The sequence below is a fragment of the Ictidomys tridecemlineatus genome, chromosome 6 (assembly GCF_052094955.1).
Source record: "Ictidomys tridecemlineatus isolate mIctTri1 chromosome 6, mIctTri1.hap1, whole genome shotgun sequence".
Classification (NCBI taxonomy): domain Eukaryota; kingdom Metazoa; phylum Chordata; class Mammalia; order Rodentia; family Sciuridae; genus Ictidomys; species Ictidomys tridecemlineatus.
This window is the reverse complement of record NC_135482.1, coordinates 124,400,578-124,423,456: the sequence shown is the minus strand read 5'-3', so window position 1 is coordinate 124,423,456 and position 22,879 is coordinate 124,400,578. Positions and strand designations below refer to the sequence as shown.

Sequence of the window (22,879 nt, the reverse complement as noted above, 5' to 3'; positions counted from 1 at the left end):
TTGCTCATCTGTCTTAAGGAGAATTTCAGGTGTGATTCAGGCTTCTACTGTCCCCTCATAAGGAAAGCAGAAATGAATACTACATGATAAGTATATGCAACTGAAAACTAGAAGTTGAGATGGATGAGCTGATTTTTCTAAGTATCTTCAGAAGTAAGGCTAATTGCCTTCCTTCTGATCTCAGATCCTAGCGTTGTTTATTGGCTTCACTGTTTCCCTGTATTGTCTAGATTAATTTTCTTCTGAGGAAGAACAGTGGCTGAGAAACAAAAGAAAGCTACCTTATGATCTACTGTGCCATGTGCTATGGGTGTACAAATAAGTACAAATAACAACTTCGGTTTATTGAGCAAACTCTTCTTCAGGAACTTTCCATATCCTCTTCCTTACCCTTACAACAATCTTTTAAGAAGGATATTGTTATCCACATTGTATTGATCAATGAACTGAGGGATCAAGCGACTTACCCAGAGTTACACAGCTAGTAAAAACTGAATTGTTATTTTAACTCAGACCTGTCTGACTCCAAACAAATTCTCTTTTTTTTTATGTCACATGTCCTTATCATTAACTCCTTCTTCTAAGAATCAGTCTTGGTTTCTGCCCTCAAAAGATTACATGTACACCAAATATCACATTTGGATAATTCAATCTACTTGGAATGTTTAGATAGGAAGACCTATATAGAAAGTTAATTAGTAGTTGCTCAAGTCTAGGGTGGAGTAAAGGAAGTGAGTGCAAATGGGCATAGGATTCCCAGTGGGGGTGATAAAAATGTTCAGAAGTTGTTTGTGGTGATGGTTGTACAACTCTGTGACAATACTATAAATCATTCAGTTATTCACTTTAAATGGGTGAATTGTATGCTATGTGAATTATAGCTGAATAAATCTGTATTTTTTCCCAGTTAACAGTGTAGTAAGAAAAACAGATCTATAAATGGCTGGCGTAATACCAGATGATGTGAAAAGATACAATATGAGCTGATATACATAGCCTAATTCTCTCTTTAGATCAGAAGCCAGCTTATCACATGTTATGAAGGATTCATTTCTGTTTTCTGTAAAAATATTAGGATGTCTGTATAGCCTGGCCATAATTTGATGTTGTAAACCTGCTTGGAATGCCTGCTCATGTCTTGAACTCACCCATTCCCCATTTTCCCTGACCAGATAACAACCCTCTCCTAAACCTTAGTGATGCCTCATAAATCCTGGCCTTCCCTGGCCACATAATAACCTTCTCTGAGGCTCTAATGACCTTCAAAAATTCTGATATCAGTGCCAGCAAAAATGTAAACCAGCATTTGTGTTATGCTCCTTTGTTATCTGTAACCCTCTTTGTGTAACTTTTTGGGCTATAAAGCTGGGCTGCAAGAAGTTGCAGTGCTGTCCTTAGCTCCCACAATTTTGTTGAGAGAGGCAGCCCAGCTGGTTGCAATAATAAGCTTGCTTTACTTTGATTTTATTAACAACAAAGCCTGAATGACAGTGCATCTGTTTACAACATGGTTTGCTGAATGTCATAAGCCCACTGTTGAGACCTACTGCTTACAAAAAAAAATTCCTTTCAAAGTGTTGCTGCTCATTGAAAATGCCCAAGAGCTTTGATGGAGACCTACATTGAGGTTAATATTGTGTTCAGGCCAATAACATGACATTTATTCTGTGGCCCATGGGTCAGGGAGTAGTTTCAAGTTTCAAGATTTAAGAAATAAATTTTGTCAGGCTACAGATACCCTAGATAGTGATTCTGCTGATGACTCTGGGGGAAGTAAATTGAAAACACTCTGGATAGGATTCATCATTCTATGTCATTAAGATCATCCATGATTCATGGGTGGAGGTCAAAATATCAACATTGACATTGATTTGGAAGAACTTGATTCCAACCCCCATGGATGACTATGAGAGGTTCAGGACTTCCCATGGAGAAAGTACCTGGTGGAAATAGTAAAAGACAGAGTTAGATGTGAAGCCTGAAGTTGTGATAGAATTGCTGTTATCTGATGATAAAACATTATTGGTTGAGGAGTATCTACTAATGGTTGAGAACAGGAACTTGTTTCTTGAGATAGAATCTACTCCTGGTGAAGATGCTATGAATATTGTGGAAATTTTGTGTTAGAGGACATAGAATATTTCAAAAATTGTTTTGACAAAACAGTGACAATGTTTGAGAGGACTGACTCCAATTTTGAAAGAAGGTCTGTGGATAAAATACTAAAAACAGCATTGTGTGCTTCGTAGAAGTATTTCATGAGAGGAAAATTTCATTGTTGTCTTATTTTAATAAATTATCATAGGCACCCCAAACTTCAGCATTCACCACCCTGATCAAAAATGATCATCATCCAGGCAAAACTCACCAGGAGCACAAAGATGAGGACTGACTGAAGGCCCAGATGATCATTAGCTTTTTATTTTATTAACAATAAAGTATTTCCAAATTAAGACATGTGCATTTTTTTTTTCAGACTTAATGCCATAGCACAGTTATCAAAGTACAGTATAGTGTAAACCTAAGTTTGATATGCACTGGGAAACTAAAATATCATGTGATTGAACTTATTGCTGTATTTGTTTTATGCAGTGATTTGGAACCAAACATGCAATAGTACAGAGATATGCCCATATTTTACTTTTGCAAACCTTATAAAAACATTAGACTTGGTAATACATTATTAAGTCCCCACCAAATACTTCAGAAGAGGCCAGTGCAAGTGAGGAACCCTGTGTTTGAAGCTTTATTAGTTTCATGGTAGATCCACTTCAGGATGATTGTTGTAGGAACAAATTTGAAATTCTCAGTAAGCCATAGTGATAATATTTGGGGAAAAAATTACTGACAATCTTCTTTAGGAGGTAAGTATTTAGAAACAATAGGTATCATCTGTAGATTTAAGTGCCCATTCTGGTCAATAGGAAAATTTACTAATTTCTGTTTTTCAGTGTTTGATCTAGATCTTTTTCCCCTCTCAGCCTATAGATGTCTTCCCTGCAACCTCATCTACTCTGATTGTCTCAATTGCCACATGTATGTAGATGATCTCCAAATCTAATCTCTAGCTCAGTACTTCTCCTGAACTTTAGAATTGTATATCCCACCATCCTTGGATACTCCTACCTCAAGTAGAAACTAACTCTCTTCCTTTTCAAATGACCTTACCTCCTGTGATCTGACTAAGCCCTGTAGACTGTGGAACACATTGCAGGCCCAGAATGTATGTGTACTGGATGCTGGATATTGTGTTACAATATCATAATCACATCAATTACTAAATCTTGGAATTCATGCTGAATATTTCTAATACAACACTCTCTTGTGTTACCATTTCTATCCATGCTACTGTGTTCTCTCATGTGGATAATTGCAATACTCTTAACTTATCTCTGTCTTCATCTCACCCCTTCTTCCAATTCCATGTTCACACTGTGGCCTGAATGAGCTCTTTGGAAATGGAGCCCTGATCTAGAAACTCAGCTGATCACTCTTCATAGCCTTCACATTGTCCTGGGAATGAAGTTCTAAGTCTTTTACCCCTGTTTTATGGATCTGCACCAGGCTCAGTCCTACCTCTAGTCTTATTTCTTGGCTCTTTTCTGAAATAACCTCTGTTTTAAACACTCTGAGTATCTTTAAGTTACTCAAATTGTCCCAGGCATTGGATTCCCAGAAATTTTCACCCCTCAAATTTGATCAGACACCAGGTATAGTGATTCTTCCTCTTGAGTACTTTTACTTTCTTTCATTCCCACACTGCTGCCACTCTAGCTTTCTCCATGTCTGTCTCTGTGATAACCTCCTAAGTGACCTCTTCTTGATCCCAGCTTGCTCCTTTCAATTCTTTTTCTACCCTGCCAGCAGAATGACATTGCAACAACAAAAATTTTATTCTATTCATTTCCTTAAATATAATAATGGCATGTATTCCTAGAACTTTTTGGACAGAAATAAATCCTGCCCCACTAGAGCTATAGTTTAATCTTTTTCGTCTCCTTCATATAACCCATTTGCCAGACTGACTTCACACTGTTCTCTAAACAACATGTATCTTTTTCTACCTCTTTTCTTCATTGAGCATCTTCTGTGGCCAGGCTTACCTTATTCCTCCACTTATCTATCATCAGCCAGCTCAATGTCATTTTCACCCAGTTTAATTCAGACAACTACTTTTTGTCCTCCTGATATTGTCTATGTGACACATTCAATTTTCCAGCTGGACCACACACTTCTAGACCACACTAATCCACTTTACAATCAGTAATCTACGAGAGGAATTAAGATAGATAAAACAAACTTCAAGAAGTTAAGAGTATTATATCTTTGGATTTTATACATTAGTCATTGATTATTTTTATACTCTAATAAAAGGATTGTGAGGAGACACCTATTGAAGGAGGCAGTGGTATATAGGTGCATAAAAGCAAGGTGTAGAGGGATAAATTGGGCTACAAGATGGATGGTTTTGTACCTGTTTCAAACATCTGAGGGGCTTTCATGGAGAAGGGCCGAGATAGTCATATGATGGAAATCATATGGAAGGAGATTTCCTTTGCTATAGGAAAGCTGAACAGAGTTGTTTGGAGAATATAAATTCAGCAGCAGAGGCAAATGCCTCCTCCCTGCAGCCAGCTCCTCACCCTGAGCAAACAATCTGCCTCAAAGGCTGTGAAGACCACCATGTCCACAGTCAATTTCAACACTTGGTTTCTCTCTGAAACTAATAACTGGGCCCATGCCATATGGTGAACATACCCCTCTAGATAAAGATTGTGTTTATTTAGGTTCATGCAGAAGCCAAAGACGAAAGAACAGAATAGATGAGAAAATCCCATAGTGGGCCTTGAACATGAGCAGAGCCTATTCCACTAACCTGGCTCTCCATGTAAGCCCACTGCTGTACCCATAAAGTACCCTTCCACACTTTGGCCTTCCTTGAGTTTTCAGTTTTAATTTAGAACTAGCTGTTTTACCAAAGTTTCCTTCCTTGTTGTTTTAGTCACCTTTTCCATCACTGTGAACAAAAGACCTCACAAGAACAACATACAGGAGCAAAAGTTTAACTTGGTTCCCAGTTTCAGAGGTTCAGTCTGTGGTTGGCTGACTACATAGCTTTGGGCTCAAGGTGAGGCAGAACACCATGACCAAAGGGCATGATACAGGAAAGCAGCTTAGGACATAGCAGCAAAGAGGCAGAGAAGAAAGCTCCACTCACTAGGGACAAAATCTAAACCCCAAAGACATGCTGCCAGTGACCTATCTCTTCCAGCAACACGATACATGCTTTTAGTCACCATCTAGTTAATTCACATCAGTTGATTAATGCATTGATTAGGTTATAACTCTCATAATTTAATCATTTCACTCTGGTGGTTCTTGCATTGCCTTATACATGAGCTTTTGGAGAACACCTCATGTCTAAACCATGACACTTGTATTTTCCACATTCCTCATACCATCTTTTAAAGTATGTTGTGAAAAAGCTGGTCCAAGCAATTGAGTGAAAGAAGTGTTATTTACAATATAATATTACAGACTTCACTATCTGTAAATCAGTGGACATCTGATGTGTTCTTTGATGTCTATATGTGTAAATATATAGATGCATAGGTAGATTTTTAGATTTAAAATATAGTTATATTTCTATGTGGATTTCTACATGGAAGTTATAGATAAAAAATTAACCTTAGTTTCACTTGCCTTTTGTAACCAGTTGGCATCTGATTTTTTCATATAATTGGTAAATGTACATAATAAGCTTGAAGAGGAGCTTAAAGAATATAAGTTTTCCTTTGTTTTATTTAAAGTATATTTGAGATGGGAGTAAAATAGAGTCAATTTCAATGAAGCCTAAGACCTTTCATAAGTTTTAATATGCTAAGGTTCATGTGTTTGAAACTATAGCCTTATAGTCTACATTGCTGCAGAAATTCCAGTAACCCAAATATGATTTTTTTCCCATTCTTCCATCGCATTTTAAAAGTTGTAGTGTACTATGTGTACAACCAGAGATATGAAAAATTGAGCTGTGTATATGTACTAAGAATTGTAATGCATTCCCACTGTAATTTATAAATAAAAATAAATAAGAAAATATTTTCAAAAGAAACAAGTTGCAGTTTACCTAAAAGTATTACCAATTCACTCTTGCACCTTTTCTCCTGACTGAAGAAAGAATTTATTTCAAAACATGCTCTCTCTGAAGTTTTCTTTCTTTGATGTGTCTTTGCCTGGTTTGGGGATCAGGGTGATATTGGCTTCATGGAACGCGTTTGGAAGAGTGGCCTGTTTCTCTATTTCCTGAAATAAATTGTAGAATGTTGGAAATTGTAGAGTATTAGAAAACTTCAGACCAATATCTCTAATGAACATAGATGCAAAAATTCTCAATAAAATTCTGGCAAATTGAATACAAAAACATATCAAAAAGATTTGCACCATGATCAAGTGGGATTCATCCCAGGGATGGAAGTTGGTTCAACACACAGAAATCAGTAAATATAATTCATCACATCAACATATTCAAAGATAAGAATCAGATGATCATCTCAATAGGTGCAGAAAAAGGATTTGAAAAATACAGCACCCTTTCATGTTCAAAACACTAGAAAAACAAGGGATAACAGGAATATAAACATTGTAAGGGCGATCTATGCTAAGCCCCATACCAACAGCATCCTAAATGGAGAAAAATTAAAGGCATTCCCTCCAAAAACTGGAACAGGGATGCCCCCTTTCACCACTTCTATTCAACATAGTTCTTGAAAAGCTGGCCAGAGCAATTAAATGAAAGAAATTAAAGGAAAAAAAATATGAAAAGAGGACTTAAATTAGCACTATTTGCTGATGATATGATTCTATACCTAGAAGACCCAGAAAACTCTACCAGAAAACTACTAGAACTAGTGAATGAATTCACCAAAGTAGCATGATATAAAATCAATACCAATAAATCAAAGGCATTTCTGTATATCAATGACAAATTTTCTGAGAAGGAAATGAGAAAAACTACCCCATTTACAATAACCTCATAAAAATAAAATACCTGGGAATCAACTTACCAAAAGAGATGAAAGATGTATACAATGAAAACTATAGAACCCTAAAGAAAGAACTGAAAGAAGACCTTAGAAGATGGAAAGATCTACCTTGCTCTTGGATAGGCAGAATTAATATTATCAAAATGATCATATTACCAAAAGCACTAGATATTTAATGCAATTCCGATCAAAATCCCAATGGCATTCCCCATAGAAATAGAAAAAGCAATCATGAAATTCATCTGGAAAAATAAGAGACCCAGAATAGCTAAATCAACTCTTAGCAGGAAGAGTGAAGCAGGTGGCATCACTATACCAGACCTGAAACTATACTACAAGAGCAATAGTAACAAAAACAGCACTAAAACAGAGGAGTAGAATAGAGGACACAGAGACTAACCCCTAAAACTAAAATTATATTAGACAAAGTGGCTAAAAACAGGCATTGGAGAAAAGATAGCATCTTCAACTAATGGTGCTGGGAAAACTGGAAATCAATATGCAACAAAATGAAATGAAACCCGTCTCTCTCACCATGCACAAAACTCAACTCAAGGTAGATCACGACCTAGGAACTAAACCAGAAATTCTATGTCTAATAGAAGAAAATGTAGCCCATGATCTTCATCATGTGGGATTAGGCCCCAACTTCCCTAATAAAACTCCTATAGTACAAGAATTAAAACCAAGAATCAATAAATGGGATGGAATCAAGCTAAAAAGTTTCCTCTCAGCAAAAGAAATGATCTGCGAGGTGAACCAAGAGCTTACATCCGAGGAGCAAACTTTTACCCCTCACACATCAGATAGAGCACTAATCTCTAGGGTATATAAAGAACTCAAAAAGCTAAACACCAAAAAAGCAAATAACCCAATCAACAAATGGGCCAAGGACCTGAAGAGACACTTCTCAGAAGAGGATATACTATCAGTCAACAAATACATGAAAAAATGTTCATCATCCTCACAATTAGAGAAATTACAAATCAAAACTACTCTTAAGATATCATCTCACTCCAGTCAGAATGCCAGCTATTATGAAGACAACAACAACAAGTATTGGTGAGGATTTGGGGGAAAAGGTACACTCATATATTGCTGGTGGGACTGCAAATTGGTACAGTCAATTTTGAAAGCAGTATGGAGATTCCTTGGAAATCTGGAAATGAAACCACCATTTGACCCAGCTATCCCTCTCCTTGATTTATACCTCAAAGACTTAAAATCAGCATACTACAGGGACACAGCCACATCAATGTTTATAGGAGCACAATTCACAATAGTTAAGCTGTGGAGCCAACCTAGATGCCCTTCTGTGGATGAATGGATTAAAAAAAAGTGGCCTATATACACAATGGAATTTTACTCATCAATAAAAGAGAATAAAATCATGGCATTTGCAGTTAAATGGATGGAGTTAGAGAAGATAGTGCTAAGTGAAGTTAGTTGAATGTTTTCTTTGATATAAGGAAGCTGATTCATAGTGGGATAGGATTCATAGTGGGGGGAATAGAGGCACTCTAGATAGGACAGAGGGGAAGGGAGGGGGCATGGAGTTAGAAATGATGGTGGGATGCAACGGACATCATTATCCAAAGTATATTTATGAAGACATAAATTGGTGTGAATATACTTTGTATACAACCAGAGATATGAAAAATTTGTGTTCTATATGTGTAATAAGAATTGCAATGCATTCCACTGTCATATAAAATAAAAATAAATAAAATTAGGAATCATATAGCTAATCATATAGCTAACTCCTAAATTTATTGGGAGAGGATTGGGGTAGAGCTTAGCAGTAGAGTACACACTTGGGCTGAGCAAGGCCTTAGTTGGATGAATAGCAGTAAAACAAAAACAGAACAGAACAAAAGCAAAACAAAAAAAGTTGTTGGAAGAATTAAATAAATGATATCATGTCTCTAAATTGTAAAGCAAATAACCCAGCCCCTTTCACAGGGCTCACTAATTCTCACCAATTTATTCTCCTTCCCACCCCCCTTTAGAAAGGCTATATATTTGCAGATTATATTAGCATATTTTAAAATTCATTATAACACCTTAGACATTTAGAGAATTTACATATGCAGTTTTGATTGCTTTCAAGGAACACCAGTGGTCCACGTAATGTAATAATTGGAACTTTGTGTCAATGTACACATGGTTTGCAGAGTTTTCATTTAACCTGGGCTTGAGCCTGTTCAGCAGCAAGTATCCTCATCTCAGCCTGACTTTATAGTTCTTAGCTCATGTTTCCATCCATGTACCTGTTGTGAAACAGGAAAGTCTCTATCTCTTTTGGAAAATGCCCCCTCTAAACAAAGAAACAGGGAAAAAGCAAAACAAGTTAACAGAAAAAACATTCTAAATCTAACCAGCAAATAGTATCAGCCCACAGCTGAAGAAAAAGTGAAGAAATCTGTGCTTATTCAGAATAGAAATTTAGGATGAATTATGAAGTTGGAATGCCACATGGATAAGTGGTTTGGATGCATATGATGAATTTTGTCATGCATTCTGTGAGGAGGTAAGGAGAGAAAACTCACAAACTTTCAATAAATTTTCCAGACATAATTTTATTATTAGCTTTATTAATGAGCCTAGCTCTCAATTCACAGAATTATATAAGTCTTAAGGAGTTAATTAAAAGGTTTGAGTAATACTTGGCTGCACTTTATGGGAGGAATTCCATGCTATAATGGTATTTCTGGTTCTGGGAATTTGTAAATGTCTCAGGACCCATCTCTTAAAAGATTGCCTGCTACATAGCATGAGTCTCTACGATTTTGTCTCACTCCAGTCAGAATGGCAGCTATTAAGAATACAAACAACAATAAGTGTTGGTGAGGATGTGGGGAAATATTTACACTGATACATTGCTGGTGGGACTGCAAATTGGAGCAGCCAATTTGGAAAGCAATATTGGGATTCCTTGGCAAGCTGGGCATGGAACCACCATTTGACACAGCTATCCCACTCCTCAGTCTATAGCCAAAGGACTTAAAAACAGCATACTACAGGGACACAGCCATATCAATGCTTATAGCATCACAATTCACAATAGATACATTGTGGAAACAATCTAGATGTCCTTCAGTAGATGAATGGATAAAGACAATGTGGTATATATATACAATGGAATATTATTCAGCCTTAATCAAGAATGAAATTATGGAATTTGCTAGTAAATAGATGGAGCTGGAAATAGTAAGTGAAATAAGCCAATTCCAAAGAACCAAAAGCTGCATGTTTTCTGATATGTGGATGCTAACCCACAGTAAGGGAGTAGGGTAGGGAAGCATAGAGAAACTTTGGATCAGACAGAAGGGAGTGAGGTTAGGTAGGAAGGATAGTAGAATGAATCCGACATTATTACCATATGTACATATATGATTACTTGACTGATATAATTCTACATAATGTACAACCAGAAGAAGGAGAAGTTATACTCCACTTATGTGTGATGCTCAAAATGCATTCTTCTCTCATGTATAACTACTTAGAACAAATAAAAAAATAAAAGAATAATTTTTGAAAAATTCTTTATGTAAGAATTATAGCAAATAATCAGTTTCTAAAATAATCTAAATTATTTATTCATCTAATAATCTAAAATAATCTCAAATACATTTTGTTCTACTTCACAATGTTACTGTGGCTCACAGTAAAGTCTCAATAAATACAAACTCTCAGAATTACGCTTTTTTGTTGTTGTTCCTGTTTTTTGTTGTGCTGGTGGTGGTTTGTAGTACTAATGATTGAACCCAGGAATCCTCTACTAGTAAGCTACATTCCCATTTCCATTTTCCTTTTTACTTTTTTCTGGAACATGGACTCCTACTGACTCAGCCTCCTGAATATAATTCATCTTTTTGAAGAATATACTCTCTGTTTTCGAAGATGTTGTAGAAAGAACATATAAGATAAAGAGAATATCCTCAAAATTTATTTTCCCATGTAGACCATATTTAGTTTCAACATAAAATATTCACTATACTAAACCAAATTTTATTCTCAAATGTCATATTCTATTTACTATTCCATAAGTTTCAGGATGAGCAAGTAAGGAATATGTTCTGAAATGACAGTAGGAGTTTCATATTCCAGCATATGCTGGAATGTAACCTGTGTATGCCAATGTAATCTGTCAGATTAGGAGACTTAAGTTTAAAATGAGTGAGCAATACAATATTATTATACTAAAAAGCACTTCTTAATTTAGGCTGCATTACTACAAAATGGCCTCCCCACTACAAAATAGATTGGGCCTCTTTTATAAGCAGCCAATCCGGCTATTCTTCAACTATTACTTGTTATTATTCATCTTCTATAGGATTATGTCAAGGCAGAATATATCCAAAGAGATGTGAGTAGGATGGTGGAAGTGCGTTATCTTAAGCCACATAAGTTAAGAGAGAAGAACTGGGAATTATTAACCCAGAGAAAACAGTGCTTGATTTGGACATGGCTAAATATTTCTAGCTTCCTGAAACAACCATAGCTACTTTTTCAAAACATAATTAGATATATTATTCATGATGTTTTATAATCTATTTTGTCTCTTAACCCATTCAATGAGTTCATACTGTTGGTTATATGTATTTTTATAAATTCTTTTTTCCATGTGTATTTATACTTGACTTTCTTATTTTATTTGTGTCACTCTAGTGCCTCACCTATTGAAGAGTGCTATATTTTTCATTCAGATTCAAAGAATGCGTGAACTTTCAGAGAGTTTGGAGTTCTTGAACTTATGATGTGTATAAATTATAATGTAAGCAATTACATAGTATATACCATATAATACACATTTTCCATATTAGCTATGGGACAAATGAACCATATTCCTGGGGTTGGGTAATTATTGTATTTTATTTCTTTATAATTTCTTTTTATTCTGTAAGTTTTGAGGTGTACAAGTGTGTGTGTGTGTGTCCTCACTTTGTGGATGGATTAGAAAAATATATATTTATGTACTTTCATTTAATTGCTTTCTTTTGCATGTGTTTATGATTTAGCCTTGTTTTGACATAGGTGGGATATAATTATATATAGGTTTAAACTGTTTTAATCTTACATTAGTTTGTTTGTTTGTATATTGGTTTTTGTCCTTAATCCCATTTCTTTAGTTTCTCCCCATCCCAATACCAAATTTTCCTGCTCTCTCTCCTCTGTTGTGTTTTAGTTTTAGTTAATTTTAGTTAATTTTTTTGTAACTCCTTCTTTATGGTCCTTGAGGACAGAACTTCAACTTCATGCCTCTAAGACAGGATAAAGGCTCTCACATGGGGGTGTTCTGGTGGCCAGCATGGAGGTGGCAGGAGCAGCCCACAGAGCCCGGGGAGTCACTAACTCTAAGGGAGAATTTATCCAACCAGAGGGCTGAAAGTCCAGGGAGGGAGCAGAGGCCTCGCGGGGGTGACTGAGCCCCTGGCGGCAAGTTCCTGGTCAAAGCCCAGGCCAGGTCTCTGTTTAAGGCAGAGCACCAAGGGTGGCAGGAACCCTGCGCTGTCCAGAATTCTGAATGCTTTTGTCATAATTGACCTCAACAAAGTTCCAGGACATTCAGCTGGAAGGTGGTTGGCCATACAGTGGTTTTTGGAGCAGAGATGAGGGCTCTCTGAAGCTCTAGCAATGTCTTCGTGGTTTAGAGGCCTAGGCTTCGGCTTGGGCCAGTCCTTGGGTCAGGAGGGAGGCAGCTTGGCTTCCCCCACTGGCCAAGTCTCCAGCTGCACTATAGATATGCCTGTGGAGGTCTCCAAAGCTGTGGAAGCCGGTTCACTTCGTTGTCGGAGAAAGAAAATTGAAGCCACAGAATCAAGGTGGAGATCCGAGAATACAAGACTTGAAAAGTATTGTACTGATCTGGAAAGAAAGGATGAAGCATCACAGTTTCAAATAAACCTTCAATCTACAAGTTACGAAAATCAGCTGCAACAGAAACAGGTAGAAATCAGCCATTTTCAAGCAAGGCAGATGGCAGTACAGAAGCAGTTGTTGAGCACGCACTCAGCTGCTCAATCAGTACCTTCAGGAGTGGGTGGTGTACCAGCAACCAAAGCACCTTGTTCATTTGGTTATGGACTCAGTGAAATCTGCAAACTACAACATACTATTAAGGTCCTGGAACAAAACCGCAGTCAAGACATGGATCATCACCAACATGAAATGTCCATTTTGCAGAATGCACATCAACAGAAATTGGCGGAGTTAAATCACCAGCATCAACAAGAGTCAAATGACTATGAAGGACGGATTGCAGAACTTGAAAAGCTGTTACACCAAGGTGACTCAAGAGTTACAGTAAGTGATGAGTCTCATGTCTGGGAGATGCAAAACATGATTCAGGTTCTACAAAGTGAAAAACTAGAGTCCATAAAAAGAATCAGAGAACTTGAGGATACAATAAAAGACATAAAGAAAAAATTATCTTCTGCAGAACACGACAGAGATGTCCTGAAGGGAGAAAAAGAGCATATCAGTGTAGAAAAGCAACAAATAACTGAAGAGTGTGAAAACTTGAAACTGGAATGCAGTAAATTGCAGCCTTCTGTGATGGAGGAGAGTGATCCTGTGGCAGAAAAGGGAACAATTCCTCCACAGAGTTCATCAGTGGGAGAAGTGTTCAGACTACCACAAGCCCTGTCTGATACTCATAATGAAAGAATGAAACTGAGTAGTTTAAGGCAGGATACCAGTCTTGCTGAAGACAATCTGAAACTTCAAATGCACGTGCAAGTTTTAGAACAAGAGAAGTCATTATTAAGACAAGAAAAGGAAGAACTTCAGATATCACTTTGCAAACTTAGCTGGGAATGTGAAGTCCTTAAAAGTAAGGCTTCAAATGACATGAATTTAAATGTACAAATACATGAGTTAACACTGAACTTGGAGGCTAAGGAGCAAGAACTGAATGAGAGTATTAATGAAAAGGAAATGCTGATAGCTCAGTTAGAAGAACTGAAAAACGAGCACCAGGAAGATACAAAGCACATGAATTTGACAATAGATAAGCTATCAAAACAGCAAAATGAAGGAGATGGTCTAATCAAGAAGTTGAAACAAGATCTAGAGGATGAAAAAGAGAGAGTTCAACAACTTGAGGAGGATAATATGGACATGACTAAAGAGTTGCATGTACAGAAAGAAAAGTTAACTGAGAGTGCACTGAACCTCCGTGATTTGCATTTAACCAAGCAGAAGCTTGAAGATAAAGTCAAAGATTTAGTAGGTCAGCTAAGTCAGTCACAGAAAAGTAGTTTAAACATCCAGCAGGAAAACCTGAAACTTAAGGATCATATTAGCCAAAAGGAGGAGGAATTATGTACAGTTCGGAACAAGTTAAGACATGCTGTTAATGAAGACTCTAACAGAAATTTTAAGGATGACTTGCTTAAAGAAAGGGAAGTCGAAATTACAAACTTGAAGCAAAATCTTGCAGAAGTAGAACAGCTCAATGAAAATTTAAAAAAAGTTGCTTCTGATTTCAAAATGGAAAATGACAAGTTGATTTCAGCATGTGAAGATATAAGGCATCAGTTGGAAGAATCTATTGCTGGTAACAACCAAATTTCTCTAGAAAAAGACACTATTATGGAGACGCTGAAAAGAGAGAAAGTACAGATAGAAGTAGAACTGTGTCAGGCCAAAAAGAGACTGTTGGAAGAAGCAAACAGTTACAGGCAGACAATTCAGGAACTCTCAAATGTATGTAATTGGAATACCTCTGCCTTACAGCTGGAACAGGAGCGTGTAGTGCAACTCAGTCAAGAGAAAGACTTTGAAATAGCAGGACTCAAAAAGAATATTGAGCAAATGGCTACTGATCAGAAAGAAACTAAGGAAATGTTGGCATCTCATTTAGAAGAAGAGAAGCAATTGATGCAACTTATAAATGAGAAAGAAGTTTTTATTGACCAACTCAAACAAGAAAATTCAGCACTGCAAAAGGATTTAGATAAGTGTTCTCAGGCCTTAAAACAAAATGAAACTTTAAGGCAGACCATAGAGGCAAAAGACAGAAGTTTCAGCTCCATGAAAGAAGAAAACACTCATCTGCAAGAAGAATTGGAAAGAATTAGGGAACAGCAGAATCGAGTTGTAGCTGTGGCTGAGCCTAAAACCCTTGATAGTATCACAGAACTAGAATCTGAGGTCTCTCAACTGAATATCATCAAGAATCATCTGGAAGAGGAAGTTACACATCATCAAAAGGTCATTGAAGATCAAAACCAGAGTCACATGCAACTACTTTATTCACTACAGGAGCAGAAGGAGGAAATGGATAAATTTAAATACCAGTATGAGCAGATGAAGGCTGCACATACTCAACTGTTTTTTCAAAAAGACAAGGAAATTAAGAATTTGCAGAAAACCATTGAACAAATAAAAGCCCAGGGGCATGAAGAGAGACAGGATATTGAAACAGAGAATGCTGATAGTTTTCCAGAAACAAAAGTGAAAAGCCTTAATACAGAAAATGGGAGTGAAAACCATGCCATCTGTAAAGCCAAAATGGAAAATTTTGTGAAAAGAGTCAAAGAACGAATACTTGAGATTAAACTTCAGAATTCAAAGAATATGTCTTTAACCAGACAGTTAGATCAGCTGTCGAAAGATGAGGTTGAGAAACTCACTCAAATTATCCAGCAGAAAGACATGGAGAGAGGAGCTCTTCATGCTAGAATGTCTCTAGTTTCATACTCCTAGGATGTCCTTGACGTCCACCAGCAACTTCAGACCTGCATTATGGAAAAGAGAACAAGGATTTACATTTTGAATGGGAAGATCCAAAAGTGACCCCAACATACCTTTGAGACCAGCTGAGCAAACTAGGCTTAAAAGTTCTTTTTCAGGACTTTTGGTTCAATTTCTGGAAAGAGAATCTCATCCAGCTATTCTACAAAGAAAAATTTCTGATCATACCATGAAACTTTTAGACTCACCTTTAGGAAGGAGAAAGCCAGGTGTAAAAGTACCAGGAAGTTGTAAATATGGAACACAATTCAGCCATTCTTGGCTCCCCATTTGGAAGCTGTGACTCTTATTAACCCAGCTGGACTTGGTTGGGCCTGGTGGACCTGGGCATCTTCATTTGAACTGTACACTATTGCCAATACCCCTTGACAACAGCCCTAGAGTTGTACTAAAGGACCTTTGTAGGCAATAGATAATATTCAAGCCAGAGATAATTTAGTACTTTACAGAATCCATAAACTCAAGGTACTTTTTCCTTTTGGAAAAAAGTCATATATTTTTAGAAAAAAGATAAAGAAAAAAACCCTGATATAGAGCTATGAAGTTTTTTGTTTTTGTTTTTGTTTTCATGTAACACTTAAAATTGTTTGATTCTTTGTTTGCTGTAGCACTTTTCGTTTATTAAAATTTGTTCTGATGTTATGAGGTAACTCTATGCAGTATTCAATTCTTAAATACTTTGATTGTGAATCAGAGCAGTATCAGTGAACTATACAGCTCAACCTCTTTTTTATAATATTTGTTAAATTTAATTATATTAAAATAAAAATGATACATTTAAATGACGGAAAAGAAAAATCCAACCCATATGATAAAGATATATCTCCAGAGTTAGAGTATGATGTAGCAAGAAGTTGTGAATTCTTTATCAAGGAAAACATTGTACAACTACTAAAAGAAAATTACAGTTGTAGGGCCCAAATGAAAAATTTAGTGGATTAATTCTAAGATTCTTTTAATCAAAATACTATGAACCTATCCATTTAACTATTTTTAATTGTCTAAGAAGTCACTTCAGGTTAAACTCAATTTTCTAGGAGTTAAATATGTTCATAAGGAAAATATTTTCTACACATTAAGTTTGAGTCAAACCAAAAGACTTATTACATCAATCATTTCCAATGAAAAGTCAATTCATAAGAATGTATCATTAAAATATGGACTGTTTATCTAAATGCTTCTCTGGGTTAACAAAAAGAATATATAAAATTAATCTTTGTTATTTTTGTAAATTAAGATAAAAGATGAATCGAGTTTCTAGCTTGAGTTGGGCAAAGTCGGAGAAGAGAGAAAGCAGATTATGTGGCAATTGCTTCTCTGAAACCTGTAGTTTTAGAACCATTAAAGGACATTCTTTATTAAAATTAATTTAACAAACTTTAATATGAAATCAATTTTTAAATATAAATTATATTGTAATTTAAATATAATTTAATTTTATCACATTTAATTTAAATTTATTTTATTATTTTATGTTAGTTTTATTACATTTAATTTAAATTTATTTTTTGATGTAGCACTTAAAATTTAATTAGTATTATTTTTAATTTAATAAAATTAATTCATATTAAATTATAACAATTTATATTTAAAAATTTATTAAATTTGATTTAAATTAATTTAATAAAATGTAAAGAAATTAATTTAATTTAAATAAAATTTAACATAAATCAGATTATTTAATATTCATTACATAATTTAATATAAATTTTCATACAATCAATTTCAATGAGTGTTCTTATTGGTTTTGGAAGCCGCAGGTGTCAGAAAGATATTTGCTGTATTGCCTGCTTTTTTCTCTTCTCCAATTTTACCTAGCTTGGGTTGGAAACTTTTGATTTGTCTTTTTTCTTAATATACAAAAATCAAAAATAGAAGACAAAATACGTGTAGCTATAAATATATGTAAGCTTTTCTTTTTTCTTTTTAAAAAATTTTCTCTCAGTTTTAACTTTTTCTTTCTTTACACATGATAATCAAAATACGTAAAATATTTCCTGTTAGAGAAATCTCAGAAATGGAAGTTCATTGTGAATCTTTAAGGTTTTCAGGAGTACCCACTAAGACTGCAAGATCCCCTGGGCAGTGTAATACCCAGTGGTGTGCAGAAACCAGCTCCTCACAGGCCAGTAGGGAGTGTTAACAATGCCAATTTCCTGGTATAAGCATTTCTTCCAAGGCTGATTACTAGCTACCAAAAGTTGAAACTTTGCTTGTAAAATTCCTAAATATTGAGCAGTTATCTCTCACAAGCTGGTACAGTTTGGCTCCAGCAAGCCACTGGCTTAATTAAGTCTTTATCAACCAACTGCCTGAGGAGAATGATGACAGTTACCTAAGAGTGAGGATTTTGAGAAACAAGAAAATGGAATGTGAATAGGAAGAGAGAGGTGAAAGAAAGAAAAGGGAAGGGAGTACTGAGAACATAGACTAGATGATGTCATGCTCTCTCTGGGAAATGTAGTTACCTAGCGTTGTACCAGTTGTAGGTGTGCAGGGTTCTTCTTGAACTGGTAGCTTGGTTTGAGCAAAGAATTGGAGAGCAGTCTTTCTTCAAATGAGATGATGCTACTGGGTTCATGTGTAGGGGCCTCCTTTCTTATATCCATATCCTTACTTGGAATCAAGGTAGCTGGCATCTGTGTGTGTGTGTGTGTGTGTGTGTGTGTGTGTGTGTCTGTATACATATATAACATATACACTTCTTGGCAGGAAATTAGCAAAATTCTTTTTGAACAGTGATGTGCCCAAGACAAGAATATGTTTTTTTTTAAGGGAGAAGAAACGTGAAATGAATTGCAATGGAATTAAAATTATAATAGTTTGGGGATCATAGAAAGCAGCTCAGTGTGGTTAGTTACACTAGGAGGGCTGTATAGAAAAGCTAGAGAAAAGGAGGGAGATTAATCTATCATCAAGGTCATGAGATTTTTCCTGCAGGCAATGGAAAATTAAGCAACCCTTTAATTACCTTTTATCACTGTTAGGGAATAATTTTCATTTATCTTTCTAGCTGTGTCCACAGAGAGCATACAACAAACTAAATAATTAGCAAGAGAAAATGCATTCATTAATTGGCAATATGTACAGGTAACTGGACATTCTAGGAAGAGTTCCCATGAGTTCTTTTGAAAAACATAGTTTAAATATGATGTAAATAACATTCTTAGAGATTATGTCATCTGGCAAGTTTCAGATACCCAGGGCAAAATCTTTAGAAAGATGGAGCAGAAAGTAACCATTTTTTAAATTTTCTTTTTTTCTATTTTGATATAAGTAGAATATCTTCTTATTTTCTTGTTGTATGCAAAGTATGTTCACACCAATTCACATCTTCATATGTGTACTTTGGGTAAGGATGCCATCAAGTTATTTCCCTAAAACTTTACAAAGACTTGCCTGTTCACCAGCCCTATCCTCGTGCAAAAAAGCCACTTTTTTTAACAAGTAATTTTTAAATATTAGTGAGTAACTTCTTACACAGTGGATAGAATCAAACAGAAAAAAAGAACTTTGAAATATAGGGGTGGTACAGATAGTAGATAAACATTTCACAAAAGAACAATTGATATTCTCAGAGAGGTAAGAAAATATATTACAATCAAAAACTGAAAACGGATAATATTTTAACATAGGAAATCCTAAAAAGGAAGATCTATAGAAAATTAAAAAGTGATAGAAATTTAAGAAAAGTGTATATAATGTACTGGATATTAGAGAACACTTCCAAAACCCAAAGAAAGTTAAAATAGAAAAAAAGAAGATGGAAAGTTTTATCTAATATGAACTCTAGGAAGAAAACAAGAGGGCAGAAAAGCACACAAAAAGTAATTTAAGAAAATTTCGTGGAACAACAGGTATTAGTGTAAAAATGTGAAAATATACCACCTGAAATTTTAGAGCCTCATAGATAATGAAGCAATGATGAAATCTTCAAAGTTGTAGACAGTGGAAAACAGTTCATATAATATATGGTAGAAAATTCCATACTGTCATATCTCAAACCCTAATGGGAGTAAGATGGGAGTACTGGGGTTGTAGCTCAGTTGTAGATCACTTGCCTTGCATGCATGAGGTACTGGGTTCAAATCTCAGCACCACATAAAGATAAATAAATATGTTGTGTTCATGTACAACCAAAAATATATTTAAAACAAGAAAGTCCTAATGGCACTGGCCTTCTTGGCAGCATTAGATACCAAAGGGAAAGTCATTTCCAACCTAGAGTTTATATCTAGCTGCACTGTTAGTGATATGTGCAGGTAGGAAATATTGTAAAAACACTGTCCGATGTGCAAGTCTAAAAAGAAAAAAGAAAACTTGCATTCTTTCTCAGAAATCAACTCACCCTACAATAAGAGGATGTAGCCAACAAAGAGGAAGACTTGGGTACAAAGAGTGGTTTAACCATGAAAGAGGTAAATGTAATTAATTCCCAGTAAGATAGGGAAAGAGTGTCCTAGCTGTGCAGGGGGCCTGGAAACAACCTCTCTAAAATGAAAAGGGAAGACACATGGTCTAGAAGAGTAGATACCTTATTTTTTCCCGGTATGGGGACTGAATCCAGGGGTTTGATATCACTGAGTTACATCTTTAGCCAGCCTTTTCACTCATTCATTCATTCATTCATTCATTCATTCATTTTGAGACAGAGTCTTGCTAAGTTGCTTAGGGCTTTTCTAGGTTTCTGAGGCTTTCCTCAAATTTGCCATCCTCCCCCCTCAGCCTCCCAAGTCCCTGGGATTATAGGAGTGTGACATGGTGCCCACTTGGATGTCTTTCTTAACAATAGAAAGGAACTAGTAATGTGATCAACTAGTGACATGAGAAGAGCTCACAAATTTGGGGAAGAATTGTGGAACAATTAGAGATACATAAAATAGAGTTATGAATTAAGAGTCCTTAAATAGTACATTGATTAGTGGGGAAAATTAAAAAGTAAAGTATGCAATAGTAATATATATATAATAGTATATTAATTATATAGTAATGTGTATTATTTTAATGGAAATATATAGTAGTATATAATTACACATTTCTTTACACACTGAAGCATACTATCATACCTATGTAGTAACAAGTTAAAGGATTAATCTTTGTTGTTTATGATACCACTCTATTAGGAAGATGAGAGGAAGAAAAATGGTATGTATTTGAGGTGAAAAAGGTAAAATAATCCTTACCTTTCGTAGTAGGAAGTCAACAGATTATGTCTGAAAAGTAAAGATAACATAAACCAGGTGTGGTGGTGCATACCTATCCCTTCAGGAGGACAAGGCAGAAAGGTTGAAGTTCAGGGTCACCCAAAGCAACCTTATCTCAAAATAAAACAAATAAATAAAAGAGATGGGGATATAGCACACTATTAGAATACCCCTAGATTCAATCCTCAGTACTTTAAGCTAATAACAACAATAATAGTAATAATAATAAATAAATAAATAAATAAATAAATAAAATATTATTTCAAAATATAGGAGTAAATAGCAGAAGTCATAGTAATCAGAGCTTTAGCAGTTGCCTTTAGGGGCTAGGAAAAGATGATGGGACCCACAGGTATGTAGCTTCTCCTCAAGGATGGAGTTGAATCACAGAAGTTAAATGACTTTATTTACATTTATTTTTTATGTAATATTCTTTGTGGAAAAGTTGTCTGCTATGTCACACTTGTGTGTGCTGCCAGGGATCAAACCTAGGGGCATTGCACATACTGGGTAAGTGCTCTATCACTGAGCCACATTCCCAGCCCTGGTGGTCTGTTTTTAGGGGTATGTTTCTTAACTGCACCCACCTTCTTTTATGTTTCTGCCCAGAGAGGTAGGAAAAGAACTCCCCTTTCTCTGCTCTGTTGATATCAAGGTTGTGATTAGTAACATTGTTTGTTATTGATAAGATTTCCAGAAATTGTTTCAAATCTTGCTCCTTCCCACTGATCTCTACCCTCAGTTTAAGGAATATGAATTTAAAAATAATACTAAAGTTTGGTCTTTTGTTCATACATATGCAAAATTGAAATTTTTAATAAAAGTTTCACACAGTGATTAAAGAGACATATCTTAGTCCATTTGTGCTTCTTTAACAGAGTACCATAGACTGGATAATTTGTCAAGAACAGAAACACATTATAGAGGTACACAGAGTTCCAGAATGCTCTATTGTTCAAACTTGTGTATTTTGGAGGAAAACCTACAGAGACCTAAGATAATATGGCCAAAAAACTCTACCAAGAAACTTCTAGAACTACTAAATGAATTCAGCAATGTAGCAGGAAATAAAATCAACACCCATAAATCAGAGCTATTTCTGTCTATCAGTGACAAATCCTCTGAAAAGGAAATGAGGAAAACTACCCCATTCACAATATCCTCAAAAAAATAAATAAATATAATACTTGGGAATTAACTTAACAAAAAAGGTGAAAGATCTTTACAATGAAATCTATAGAACCCTAAAGAGAGAAATAGAAGAAGACCTTAGTGGGCTGGGGATGTGGCTCAAGCGGTAGTGCACTCGCCTGGCATGCGCCGGGTTCGATCCTCAGCACCACATACCAACAAAGATGTTGTGTCCGCCGAGAACTAAAAAATAAATATTAAAAATTCTCTCTCTCTCTCTCTCTCTCTCTTTCTCTCTCTCTCTCTCCCCCTCTCTCCCCTCTCTCACTCTCTCTTTAAAAAAAAGAAGACCTTAGAAGATGGAAAGATATACCTTTCTTATGGATAGGCAGAATATTAATAAAATGACCATACAACCAAAAGCACTATACAGGTTCAATGCAATTCTGATAAAAATCCCAATGGAATTCCTCATAGAAAAGGCAATCATGAAATTCATCTGGAAAAATAAGAGAACCAGAATAGTTAAAGCAATTTTAAGCAGGAAGAGTGAAACAGGTGGTATTGCTATACCAGACCTTAAACTATACTACAGAGTAATAGTAACAAAAACAGCATGATACTGGCACCACAACAGTCTGGTAGACCAATGGTACAGAATAGAGACACAGAGACCAACCCACAAAATTACAACTACCTTATATTAGACAAAGGTGCATGCACTTGAGAAAGAATATCATC

The 22,879-nt window shown here is 35.6% G+C and overlaps 1 long non-coding RNA gene and 1 pseudogene across 1 annotated transcript in view; both read left to right on the top strand.

Moving 5' to 3' along the window:
* Positions 1-22,879, top strand: part of LOC144365025 (uncharacterized) — a 66,000-nt gene that overhangs the window by 5,439 nt on the left and 37,682 nt on the right. The gene's annotated exons all lie outside the window — the stretch shown is intronic.
* On the top strand, positions 12,673-15,845 carry LOC144378441 (thyroid receptor-interacting protein 11 pseudogene; annotated as a pseudogene).